The sequence below is a fragment of the Dasypus novemcinctus genome, chromosome 4, assembly GCF_030445035.2.
Source record: "Dasypus novemcinctus isolate mDasNov1 chromosome 4, mDasNov1.1.hap2, whole genome shotgun sequence".
Classification (NCBI taxonomy): domain Eukaryota; kingdom Metazoa; phylum Chordata; class Mammalia; order Cingulata; family Dasypodidae; genus Dasypus; species Dasypus novemcinctus.
The window spans coordinates 134,605,808-134,619,874 of NC_080676.1; positions in this window are offsets into that span (position 1 = coordinate 134,605,808).

The following is a 14,067-nucleotide window of genomic DNA, read 5'->3' on the forward strand; positions in this document are numbered from 1 at the left end:
GAGGTTGCGGGAAAAGGAAAAGAGATGTGAGGGTCGGACTTTGTTTGAAACAGAAAGCCTAAATCGAAATAGCGTCACGGGACGGCAATTCAGTTGACTGGTGATGTACTTCATGAGGGACTAAGATTATACTTCAGCTGTTCTCTCATCGTCACTTATGGGTGATTTTAAGTAGGGTAACTTCTTTTTAACAGATTTTTTTTGGAGAATCCGGAGCCCCTCTTTTAGATATGGTACATTCCGCATACAGGTCCTCGGGTATAATCCGGGAGCCCCTCCTCTTAATTTTTAGGTACCTCCCCTTTCTTAAAACTCTGTGTAGTACTGAAGAGCTTAGTTTGCTCGCGTCACGTGACAGTTTAATCCATTATTTTATTTAGGCTACAAGTCCTGTAATGCTTTCATTTACATTTTCTGTTGTAACCGTAACAACAACCTAGAGAAGAGAAGCGAAACGATTCTCTCGTTTTGTTTTTGCAGTTTAGGAGACGCTAGCCTCAGGTTATCGCATCAGATTAGAAACAAAGCTGGGATTTGAATCCCAGGCTGCTGATGTAAAATCACCGTATTTCCCACAATATTATAAGCATCTGTTCTGCTCAAAGTCACAAATAGAAAGGGGGCTGGGTTGCCACTATACATGAAAGTATTCAGGAACTAATGGCAGGAATGCATTCCATAAATATTGCCGTTCTGGACCAAACTGGCACTTGATGTCAGGAAAATGGTCGTTGTCCTTGCTACTCACAGTCTGAAGTCAACATCAGGAAGAATTTTGTTAGAAAGGTAGAATCTCAAGTCCCAACCACGACCTCCGATATCAGAACCTGCATTTTAACAAGATTCCTATGCAGATTCCTGTGAGTAGCAGTGGCCTATGTTTTATCTATTTGAATTTGTCTTCCTGTTTAAGTATGACTAAAATGTCTTGCATCCTGGATTCTATCCATCCCTTCAATAAAAGTGATTTCTAACATGGATGAAAGTTTCTTTATTGTGAAACAAGGTCTTTTCAATTATCAGATTTATCTCCCTTTCCCTGGCATTTCTTTAAGCTCCTCTTAAAACTCTCCTCCCTATCTTTTTCCCCTTTCCTCCAAATCTTTTTAAGAAATAAACTTGTTGAGGTATAATTTACAGAAATAAAATGCTTCCATTTGAAATGCTTAATCTGATGAGTTCTGACAAATGTATACAGTGGTGTAACTACCACATCAATCAAGATACAGAACATTTCCACTCTCTCCAAATTTTCCTCATGCCCCTTTTCAGGGAAGCCCTCTTTAAACTCTGATCTAATGTATCAGTAAAAGCTAGTTTTACCTGTTCTAGAACTTCACATATATAGAATGAACAGTAAGTATTCTTTTGTGATTTGCTACTTTCATTCAGCATAATGTTTTTGAGATCCAGCTCCAAATCTGTTTATCCATTTATTTGGTAAACACTTGGGTTATTTCTAGTTTTGGACTACTAAAATAAAGCTGCTATGATCATTTGTATACATATCTTTTTGTGTACTTATGTTATCTTTCTTTTAGGTAGAATACCTAGGGGTGAAATTCCTGGGCCATATGGTAAGTGTATGATTAACTTTAAAAGAAACTGCTAAACTGCTTTCCCAAGTAGTTAAACTGTTTTACACACTTAGATTTCCTGTGTTCTTGAGGAACTGAATTGACCCTATTATCATTATAAAACATTTTTCATGACATTCCTTGTCAAACATCTGTTTTGCGTGGTATTAATATAACTACTCCACTTTCTTATGATTAGTATTCTTCTGTATATCTTTTGGCATCATTTTATTTTTACCTTCCTTGTGTCTTTATATTTAAAGTGTTTCTTGTTGACAATATAGTTGCATTTTGCTTTTCCAATCTAGCCTGACAATCTCTGTCTTTTACTTGGTATTTTTAGTTTATTTACATTTAATGTAATCATTTTTATGGTTGGGTTTAACTCTACCATCTTGCTAATTGTTTTCTATTTGTGTTGTATGTTATTTGTTCCTTTTCCTTTTTTTCATGCCTTCTTGTTATTGAGTTTTTTAGCATTATATTTTATCTCTTCTATTAGCTATATTATTGATTGATATTTATCTAGAGTTTAATAGATTCATTCTTAATTTATCACAGTCTACTTGAAATAATATTATACCACTTCATACTTCATGTAAAATATAAAAACTTTACAATAATATTTCTATTTTCTCCACTTTGATGCTTTGTTATTATTTTCATACATTTTACTTCACATGTATCATAGACTCCAAATACCTTATTTTTGCCTTAATCAATTGTCTTTTAAATAAATTAAAAAAAATTTTAAATTAAATTTAAAAAGTCTTTTATATTTACCCACATATTTACCATTTCTTCTGTTCTTCATTCATTTGTATATATCTAGATTTCTTTCTAGTATCATTTTCCTTCACAGAAGAACTTTCTTCACTATTTCTTGTGATGCTGCTTTGCTAGCAACAAATTCTTTCAGCTTCTCTTTGTTTGAAAATGTTTTATTTTGCTTTCATTTATAAAAGATATATTCTCCAGATATAGAATTATTGGATGACAGATTTTTTTTTCTTTCAGCCCTTAAATGTCTTTTTCTAGGTTCATTGGGGCTTTCATTGTTTTTGATAAGTCTGAAATATTTCTTAGCTTTTCTCCTTGTCTCTACTGTTTCTCTGTTGCTCCTAGGATTTTCTCTTTATCTTTTAAGTGTGTGTGTGTGTGTGTGTATGTGTGTGCAATTTGATGATGATGTGTCTTGGTTTGTTTTCTTGTGTTTATCCTGCTTGTTGAGATTCTTGGATATGGGTTGATATTTTTCATTAAATCTTAAAAAAAATTAATTTGCTTTTACTTCTTCAATTTTTTTTCTTTATTCTTCCCTTATATTATGGAGTTCCAATTACGTATTTGTTGGATTGATTGATATTATCCCAGAGATCACTGAGACTCTATTTTATTTTTCAGCCCTTTCTCTTTGTGTTTAAGTTTTGTATAGTTTCTATTGAGAAATCTTCAGATTTGCTGATCTTTTCTATTTAATAGCAATGTCTTATATGCTATTAAACCCATCAAGTGAAACTTTCACTTCAGCTATTATATTTTTCAATAATAGAAGTTCTGTTTAGTTCTTTTTGATAGTTTCCATTTCTCTCCTGTGCATTCTTGTTTTCTTTTAAATCACTTAATATGGCTATCATAGCTATTTTAAAATCTTTGTCTGTTAATTCCATCATCTCTGTCATTTCTGTATGTTTCTATTGACTTGTTTTTCTCCTGGTTATGGACTATATTTCTTACTCTTATTCTGATATGTTTTGACTGGTTGCTGGACATTGTAAGTATGACATCGTTGAGTGTCAACAATATATGTAACAAAAAGAAAAAACAGATTCCCAGTGCCGCTGATAAGGATAGAAGCGGTCACAGAAGAACATGGTTGCTCAACAATGGTCGCTCAAAGATGGCCACAGGATATCTCTATCCCGCAAATATGTATGTTAAATGGAAAAATGGACTTTGCAGATTTAATTAAGGTTAGAGATTTTAAGATGGGTAGATTATCCTGGTTTATCAGGCTAACCCAATCTAATCACATGAGCCCTTAAAAGCAAAAATTTTCTCTAATGAGCATCAGAGAGATGCAGCAGAAGGGGAAGTCAAAGAGATTTGAAGGTAAGAGGGACTCAACCAGCCATTGCTGGTGAGGATCATGTGGAAATATAAGGAATGAAGGCAGCCTCTAGGAGTAAAGACTCACTTCCCGGTGGCAGCCAGCAAGGAAATGGGGACCTCAGTCCTACAGTTCCAAGGATCTGAATTTGGCCAACAGCCTGAATGACACTGGAATTGGATTCATGTCCAGAACCTGTAGAAAGGAACACAGCTGCTCTATGCCACAAGTTCAGATTTACAAGACTCTAAGCAGAGAATTCAGTAGAGCCTACTCTATTTGGGTATATGACCTACCGTGAGATAATAAATAGATGTCAAGTCACTAAACTTGTGGTTATTTTTTAATGGCAGCATTAGAGAATTAATACATTACATTCTAGATTTTGGTGCTTTCCTTTAAAGAATATTAGACTTTGTTTTGGCAGGTGGTTACTCTAGTAGCTGATCAGCTTGATCTTCTGAGCTTGTTTTAAAACTTTGTGTGGGTTGATACTATTCTCTTGTTAAAAGTTTTTTTTTTTTAAATTTTTTATCCCTATCCTTAAAGAGTGACTTCTTGGGTTCTCTATTGCATATCAGAGGTGATCAGCAAAGGTTCCAGACTCGAGTTGGATACAACTCAGATTATACTGTCCCCGTGAGCTTCAGTAATTGTTCAGTTTATAGTTCTCCAGTAATTGTTTTTCCCCTGATAGTTAACTTTGCATAGTATCCTGGAGTCTAACCCAAAATATGCACAACTTAGTGTTCAGCCAGAGACTGAACAGGGAAGCACTTTGTAGATGCCATTCTTCCTCTCTGGCACTCTTCACTGCAAATTCTGTTACATACTCCCCAAACTCCCCAAAGCCCATCTTTATCTCTTCAGCACATCTCTGCTTGCATTTCCTTTTGTGGACTATGTCCTAGCAGTGACTTCAGCATAAAGCTAGGGCAAATGTAGAACTCACTTCATTTTTTCCTCCCTTTTCAGTACCACATTTTTTTGCAGCCCACTTTCCAATGTCTGAAAATAGATATTTCATACATTTCCCTCAGTTTTCTAGCTCTTTCAGCTACTCTGGTACTCATTAGTGCAACCTAGCTAGAATCCCTTGTTCCTTTTTCAGTGTATCCTTCATTCACCAAACAAGAGTCTTTTGGTATCTTTACGTTCAGTCTGCTTTTTCAATTCATCCTTCATAGTCCATTCCAAAACCCACACAGATGAAATCTCTTTCTCTTTTGAGAAAGCTTACAATGGCTTCTTGCCTTTCCTATAAAAATAATGCATAAATCTATGTAGCACTTAGAAGTTTATAATGGGTTTTCTAGTTTACTGCCACGTTTGATAAAACATTTATTTATATGGATAGTCAAGGATTTTATATTTAACTAATTAAAATCCTCTCTAAGCTACTACCTCAGTAAAGTATATATAAGTGTATAATAAACTGTAAGGTGATACACAAAGATTAGTTGTATAATTGGTTCTTGCACTAAAATAGATATTACCTTGATATTAGGCTTAAATCATATAGGCATACTTTCAGATGTAAGTAACAGAAAACCTGAGTAACATTATCTGAATCATGTAAGGGTTTATTTCTTTCATGTAACAGAGTGGAGTTTCCCAACTGGAGCACTAATTAAAAGAAAGTGGAATGGTTATATTAATACCACACAAAAACATAACAAAAGCTATAGGTGGTAAATCTCTTTAATGCAAATATTTTTTTTTTAAAGATTTTACTTTTTATTTCTCTCCCTGCCCCCCCAGTTGTCCGCTCTCTGTGTCCATTCACTGTCTGTTCTTCTGTGACCGCTTCTATCCTTATCAGCGGCACTGGGAATCTGCGTTTCTTTTTGTTGCGTCATCTTGTGTCAGCTCTCCACGTGTGCGGTGCCATTCTTGGGCAGGCTGCACTTTCTTTCATGCTGGGCGGCTCTCCTTATGGGTGCACTTCTTGCACGTGGGGCTCCCCTACGCGGGGGACATCCCTGCATGGCAGGGCACTCCTTGCACGCATCAGCACTGCGCATGGGCCAGCTTCAATCGGGTCAAGGAGGCCCGGGGTTTGAACTGCAGACCTCCCATGTGGTAGGCGGACGCCCTATCCATTGGGCCAAGTCTGCGTCCCTAATGCAAATATTTGTATCTTGAACTTTTAAAGGTATGCTTGTCCAATCTTTGGAGGACCCATAATTTCAAGAGTGAGTTTAAGTTAGATTTTTTTTTAGAGTTAAAGATTCTAATAGAACAGCATTGAACTCCTTGTAAGGTTTAGAAGTTTAGAAAATGAATCAACAAAACTGAAATAACTGTGTGGTACAGCAGTGCTCCAAAATGTATTTCCCAAATGCAATGAATATGCCACAATGATGAAAGAGGTTGTTGATGTGGGAGGAGCAGAGGGGGAGTGGGGTGTGGGGTGTATGGGAACCTCTTATATTTTTTAATGTAACATTTTTTGTGATCTATGTATCTTCAAAAATATACAATAAAAAAATTAAAAACAAACAAACAAACCTGAAATAAGCCTGCCACACTATTCAGTTTCAGTGGAAAGTGGCATTCTTTCAAGTAAAAAGAGTTCTAAAACAGTTGGCTAGAGCTTTCTTGGTTATTAAAAGTGTGAAATAGTTTAAATAGATATTTTAACCTCAAATATATATGCACATATATGTATATGTATGTACATATATATATGTGTGTGTATATATATATATATATTTGTTTTTTTGAGGTACCGGGGATTGAACCTGGGACCTCCCATGTGGGAGACAGGAGTTCAAATGCTTGAGCCACATCTTCTCTCTCGGTTATATTATATACAAGCCAGCACTGTATCTTAGATTAAAAATTTAGTCTTCAGTGTTCACCAGCCAATTTTGGTTTTAAAGATGTTATTCATTTACTCATCATTCATTCAAAATTATTTATTGAGTACTATAGCAGAAATTTCTCATTGCCTACTCTAATGTCCATTCTCCCTCTTTTAGTAGCCCCCCAATTTTAGCCAGGCACATGGATGCCTGCAATAAAGACCTGAGCCCCAAGTCTCCCTTTCAGCATGGCTCTAAGCCCTGCAGGGATGGGGGTTAGCCAGAAACATTATGTGGCAGCTTCTGAGAAATAGTCTTTACAGGCAACTAGTACATGTCCTTTATTCTGTCTTCCCACTTCTTCCCCCCTGCTTTTTGGAATGTGACTTATTTTTAAGACCATTCTCCTACAATTACACTGGCTTTCCTGTCAAGAGGAAATGATAACATATTTTCTTCCCGGCAAGAATATAGGGATGGGATGGGAGGGAAGCAGAGGGGAAAGTGCATCTTTCACTTTTATGAGGAAGGAAATGCTATCCTAAGAGCCTTCAGTATATTTCTGCTTATATCGCATCACTAGAACTATTATATGACTGCCTTTAATGGAATGACATTCTGGAAAAATGAGCATTTAGCTTTTCCAGCCTCTATGATAGAAGGCAAGGAAAAAAGCCTTGGTGAATGCCTGTTATTAACTAAACCAGCAATGGCTGCTTGAGAGTTTATCTGACTTTTCTTTTCTGAATATCATTTTTTCCCCATCTGCTATGGTCAAAATAACCCTTGTTCATCATTTTAGGTCCAAATCAAATGCCATGCCTGCTGCAAAACTTTCTTTAATCTTCCCACTTTGCTGAGTTCCCACAACTCTTGTTCATGCCTCAGTTATTTTTGATATTTTTCTGGTATGGTGCCACTTTAAAGTAAGAGACTCAGTGTAACAGGACTCTATATCCATCCATCCACCTATGCTTGTTTCTTTGCTTTTTATCTCATTCTTTCTTACTGGAGATGCACTTCTTCCATTTGCCAGGAAGATTGGCACACACAATTGTAGCCTTTGAGCCTTCCAATTCATGACCCTAAAGGCACCAGAAACTTAAGATGTGTGTATGATCAATTCCTTATTATTTACTCTTCTTCACTCTCTCCCTCTGCCATGTCAACTTAAAAGTTCATTATAGTGGGCAGAGTATATTCTTCTACCCCAAAGCTTTATTATTGGATGTGACAATAGCAGATGCCTTAAATGTGTTTGCATGGTTTCACTTGGCATCTTGTATCCCTGCAGGAGAAGAACTTCACCCAGGTATCTACTGGTCCAAGGAGAATGAGAGACATGTGGAGCAGACCTGGGCCAGCCAAATCAGCAGTCTGAAGCTGGGTATCCCCAGCTGACTAATATACCCAAGATAAATGTTCTCATAGGTACTGAGGTTTGGGCTGTTTTATTCTATAGCATATTGCAGTGCTAGCTGATGATTCTGGTTGGCCAAGTTCAAAGTTTAATTCATAGTTCATCCCTCAGTCAAGTATAGTGGTTAGTACTTTGGCCAAGCCTGGATTAAACCCCACTCCCACCTCTAAGTAACAGAGGTTGGCTCAAGAGTCGGGGTACAGGGATTAAAATTTAACCACATGGCAGGAGGGAAAAGTTTCCCTTGAAGAAAGTGGCTGTTGTTGCCAGAAGGCAGATGGTTTGAAAACATGATAAACAGACAAAACATATCTATCATAATCCAGGCTGGTACTATTTATACACGATTATTCATTGCTAACTTTTAAACTGTTTATATATAAATAATCTGCCCTGCTCATCTTCCATTTGTTTCAACATGTATTATAATACCTTGCAAATTATGCTTGTATCAGTTAGGATTAGGTTTGGTTGGAAATAATATAAAAACCCCAAATAACGTAGCTTAAAGAGATAAGATTTTATTTTTGTCTCTTGCATTATTAGTCTAGAGGTTGGCAGTCTAGGTTGGGTGATATGGCTCTCCTCCATGAAGCTCTTAGGTATGGGATATGAATTGAATCATGTTCCACACAAAGACCTCTTCAAATCCAAAACCCCACCCCCTTGTGGATATGAATCATTTGTAAATATGATTTTTGAAAATGCTGTTAGTTTGGGTGAGGCCAAACTGAGTCAGGGTGGGCCTCAGTCCAATATGACTGGAGCCCTTATAAGCAGAAGAAATTTGGACCCAAGTGGAAGACAAATGGAGAAATATCCAAGAGAGAAAGACTGACTGCCAGCAAGCTTCCACCACATCACTGCAGAGTTCAGACAAAGCATGATCCTACTGACACCTTGATTTTGGATGTGTAGCCTCTAAAACTTAAGCCCTCTAGTTTGAGGTATTTGATATAGCAGCCCTGGCAAACTAAGAATGTATGCCCCTTCTTGCTTTTTGTTCTATGAGCCCTAGGATATGGTTTTCATCTGTATGTGCAAGATTATTAAAACCACATTCCAAAAAGCATGGAGGAAAAGGTGGGAAGACAGAACAAAGGACATGTACCAACTGCTTTTAAAGGCTATTGCTTTTAAAGGCAACTGCTTTTAAAGGCAGAAGCTGCCACATAATGTTTCTGGCTAACTCCCATCCCTGCAGTGATTAGAGCCTAGCTGAAAAGGAGATTTGGGGGTCAGGCCTTTATTCCAGTCATCCATGTCTGCAGCTAAAATTTGGGGGTTCTAAAAGAGTGACGTTAGAGTAGGCAATGAGAAATTTCTGCTATAGTACTCAACAAATATTTTTTGAATGAATGATGAGCAAATGAATAAAATCTTTAAAACCAAAATTTTTAATCTAAAATTAAAAATTTAGATGTAATGCTGACTTAAAGGATATATTTGAGGTTAAAATACCTATTTAAACTATTTCACATTTTTAATAACCAAGAAAGCTCTAACCAACTGTTTTAGAACTCTTTTTCCTTGAATGAAAGTCACTTCCCACTGAAACTGAATAGTGTGGCAGGCTTATTTCAGTTTTGTTGATTCATTTTCTAAAATTTTAAACCTTACAAGGAGTCCAATGCTGTTCTATAGGATCCTTAACTCTAAAGAAAATCTAACTTAAACTCACTGTTGGAATTATGGCTCCTCCAAAGATTGGACAAGCATCCCTTTAAAAGTTTGAGATACAAATATTTGCATTAAAGGGATTTACCACCTATAGTTTTTGTAATGTGGACATTATGGGTAAGCTTTCTGCTGATCCATTATCCTGTTGTGCAAGCAGAACAAAACAAACCTATTTCCAGTCTGTGGATAAATTCACTGTTGGCATTTCTGGGAGGAGATTAGGTGTTAACTACCAAGCTATTGATTTTTTTTCACTTTGGGCTAAATCCAGTCTTTAGTAATGTGCACAGTTCCCACTCTCAAACTCAAGGTGATGAAAAGAAAGTGTAGAATTGAGGTCTGAGGGTAGAAAAGAGTCTGTTTCATAATATTTTGCCAGAGGTTTATTTTTATATTTCATTGTATAAAGATCAGATGTCTGGGTGTGGAATACTCAGACTAGAAATTGAAACCCAGACATATTTCTGAATTAACTATTGTTGTTCCCATTGAGATAGATATAAACTTTTAGATTTTCTAGTAATTCAGAACGGTTTGTTGATGAGAGTTTGTAGCATTAAGAAAAAGTGAAAAAGTATGCAACAGACAAAACAATTTTTTTTAAAGTTTGTATTTAATCTGTAACTGGGCAGAATCTAAAGACTCTGCTCTGGCTGTGCAGGAAGTTCCTTGGTTGGAAAAAGGGTTGGACCCTTTTTCTGCTCTCTACCAGGAAATTCTTGCCCTTTGCTTCCATGACCATTTGTTCTGCTTACTAGGATAATCTTCCTTGTCAATTATTCTTCTTGGACACAACTGATAAGGGTTTTAGAAATATGTTCCCATTGGGGGCTGAACATATTTTGCACCTCAGTCTGCAGGTCCATAGAAGGTTTTAGAGCTAAAGAGTCACATCGCTATTTTGTTGTTGTTCTTAGGCTCATAGATTCTGTAGCAACATAATTTCCTTCATTTTAATAATTTCCTAGTTTATTTGCTTCCAATATGCCAGTTACTGTATTGGTGATAGTTAAATTCATGTGTTGACTTGGCTAGGTTTTGGTGTCCAGTTGTTTGGTCAAGTAGGTACTGGCCTTATTGTTACTGTGGGAGATTTCAAGGATTTACATCATTAGTAAATTGATTGCATCTATGAATGATTCCATCTGCAATCAACAGAAGAGCTTGCCTTCAGGAATGAGGGAAGTCTCATTCAATCATTTGAAGGCCTTGAAGGGAGAATTGATGATTTCAACAATCAGAAAGAAGGGTTTCTCTCTCTACTTCAGCTAGCCAGCTTCTCTTGGGGAATTCACTGAAACTTGTGGCCTGTCTGATGCAACTTGGACTTGCCAATCCCCATGGTCATATGAGACAATTCCTATAATAAATCTCATAATAGTTATATATATAAATAGCAATATTCATATTTTTACATATATTCTGTCAGTTTTGTTTCTCTGGAGAACCCTGACTAATGCAACAAGCAAAGATTTTTTCTGGATATATTCTACACAGTATTTCAATCTTTACTTTCTTGCTTTTCTTCTGATACTCTGTTTCATCTTTTTAAAATAATTTTTTTATTTTTAAGAAGTTTTAGATTATATGAATATTACATAAAAAATATAAGGGATTCCCATATGCCCCACTTCATACTCCTCCCATACTTTCTCATATTTTTTTTATTTACTTATTTATTTCTCTCCCCTTCCCTCCCACCCCCACCCCATCCCGGTTGTCTGTTCTCTGTGTCTATTTGCTGCGTCCTCTTTGTCCACTTCTGTTGTTGTCAGCGGCACTGGAGTCTGTGTTTCTTTTTGTTGCGTCATCTTGTTCTGTCAACTCTCCATGTGTGCGGCACCATTCCTGGGCAGGCTGTGCTCTCCTTCATGCTGGGTGGCTTTCCCCACGGGGTGCACTCCCTGCGCGTGGGGCATGGGACACCCCTGCGTGGCAGGGCACTCCATGTGTGCATCAGCACTGCACATGGGCCAGCTCTACACAGGTCAAGGAGGCCCGGGGTCTGAACTGCGGACCTCCCGTGTGGTAGACGGACACCCTAACCACTGGGCTAAGTCCGCCGCCACTTTCTCATATTGATAACATCCCTCATTAGTGTGATACATTTGTTACAATTGATGAACACATATTGAAGCATTGCTACTAATCATGGATTACAGTTTACATTAAAATTTATACTCTGTCCTGCACAATTCTGTTAGTTATGACACAATATACAAAGACCTGTATCCATCACTGCACTGTCATGCAGGACAACTCCAATGTTCTGAAATTCCCCCATATTACACCTATTCTTCCCTCTCCCATCCCTCAGAACCTCTGATGGCTGATCCCTTTACATCAGTGAGTTCTTCTGTTACTAGAATAATAATAATAAGTCTATAGTAGAATGATAATGAGTCTACTTTAATCCATTGTTCATTCCCCAATCTTGAGGATTTTGGGATGGTGATGCCCACTCTGCTTCTAATTGAGAGGAAGCTTAGATCCCATGGGCAGATGGATGTAGCTATTTTGCTTGCTGTTGCAGACACTCTGTTCCTTGGGATGTGTGTTGTCTATCATCATCTCCTTGTTAGTTGTCCTGGGCGAGTCCAGTGAACTGAGAATGGGTATTGCAACTCTGCTGAAATTCAGGGCTCAACTGCCACATGGATGGACCAAAGATTTAAGTCTCTGGGACATATATTTATCAAGTAAAGTGCTAATTATAGGTTCAAATAAAAGGGGCAGAGGAGCCATAGGTAGAGAACCTATAAATGAGTATAACTCTGTTACACTGGGGAGCATAAATTCCAAAGTAAGGCCCACTGACAGGGTGCTGAATTCCTGAGCTGTCTGTCCTGCTTATGCCCTCAGGAACTCCGCTATTTGAGGCACCGTTTACTGTGGCAGTTATCCTACTGAGACTTGCATAACATGACCTCCTGACTCACTTTGAAGTCTCTTAGCCACAAAAACTCATTTGTATTTACCATTTCCCCCTTTTGGTCAAGGTTTTTTTTCCAGATGCATTGCCAGTTGGAACTTGGTAATAATCCCCTGGTGCCAGGGAGGCTTATCCTGGGAGTCATGTTCCATGTGTGTGTGGGGGAGTAGGGGGTGGGGAAAGTAGTGCATTGATATGCTTAGTTTGGTGAGGAGAGAGGCCACATTTGAGCAACAAGGAGGCTCTCAGAAGGTAACCCTTAGACAGTGTGTAATACTAGACTGTTTCAATTTCACAAGAAAAGGTTCATAAGTAAAATCCTCAATATCATGGGCCCGGCATAAAGGTCTGTTTTCCTTCACTAGACACTGTTCCTTGCACTTGGGGGATTCTTGTTGTCCTATTAGAGAATGTAGTAGAACTTCCCAGGATGGGAATTCAATATTCTTTGGGTTGTTGTGTGGATCTCCTCCCACTGAGATAATGCCCCATGAACATGTGAACATATTCATAAGCCTCAGAGGCGTGCCCCAGGTGAACCCCTTCCCATGCATCCCCCTATCTCTGACACCCTTCACCAGTGATCCTCCCCTGCCACTGTTGTGACCCTTCAGTGATCCAATCTCTCCAAAAATGAAGCCAACAAAATAACAAAATAAAATTAATAAGAAAATGAAATAATTTTAGAAATAACCAATAAAAATACAAAAATGTTTTTAAAGAATTTGAAATAATAAAATTAAAAAATTTTTCTTTAGACTTTGTGTCTTTCATCACTGTAAGACCTGTTGGCTTGTATGTGCAGAGACATTTTCTTCCATATATTCCCCCAGTATCTTATTTTTTTCATTTTATCTTCAAAGAAGCTTTAGGATACAGAAAAGTTACATAGAAAATATAAGGGATTCCCATATACCCAATGTTCTCCCCATTTCCCCCTCTCCCATATTAATAACATTTTATATGAGGATGGTACATTTGTTACAATTGATGTCCAAATATTGATGCATTGCTACTAACCATGTTATGCTGGCAAATATGGCAGGGGAGGGTTAGTGGTGTAGGCTGTTACATGTGGGACAGGGCACAAGTGGGGCAGGCTTTTTATTTTTAATAGAATGTTTTAAAAAAAATTCTTCCCCTGCCCTCCCCCGCCCTGCTGCTTTTGCTGTCTGTGTCCATTCACTGTGTGATCTTCTGTATCTATTTCTCTTTTTGTCTTCTATTTTCATCTTTCTCCTCTAGGATTCACTGGAATTCAATCCTGGGGACCTCATGTGGAGAGAGGTTCCCTGTCAATTGCCCCACCTCAATTCGTGATCTCTGCTGCACTTACTTCGACTCTCCTCTTCATCTCTCTTTTTTTGTTGTGTCATTATCTTGTTGTGACTCACTTGCACGGGCACTGGCTCATCTGCAGGCACTTGGCTTGCTGTGCTGGCACTTGGCTCGCCATGTAGGCACTGGCTTGATGTCTGGGCACTGGCTTACCACGTGGGAACTCACATGGGCACTCAGCTTACCATATGGATACTTGGCTC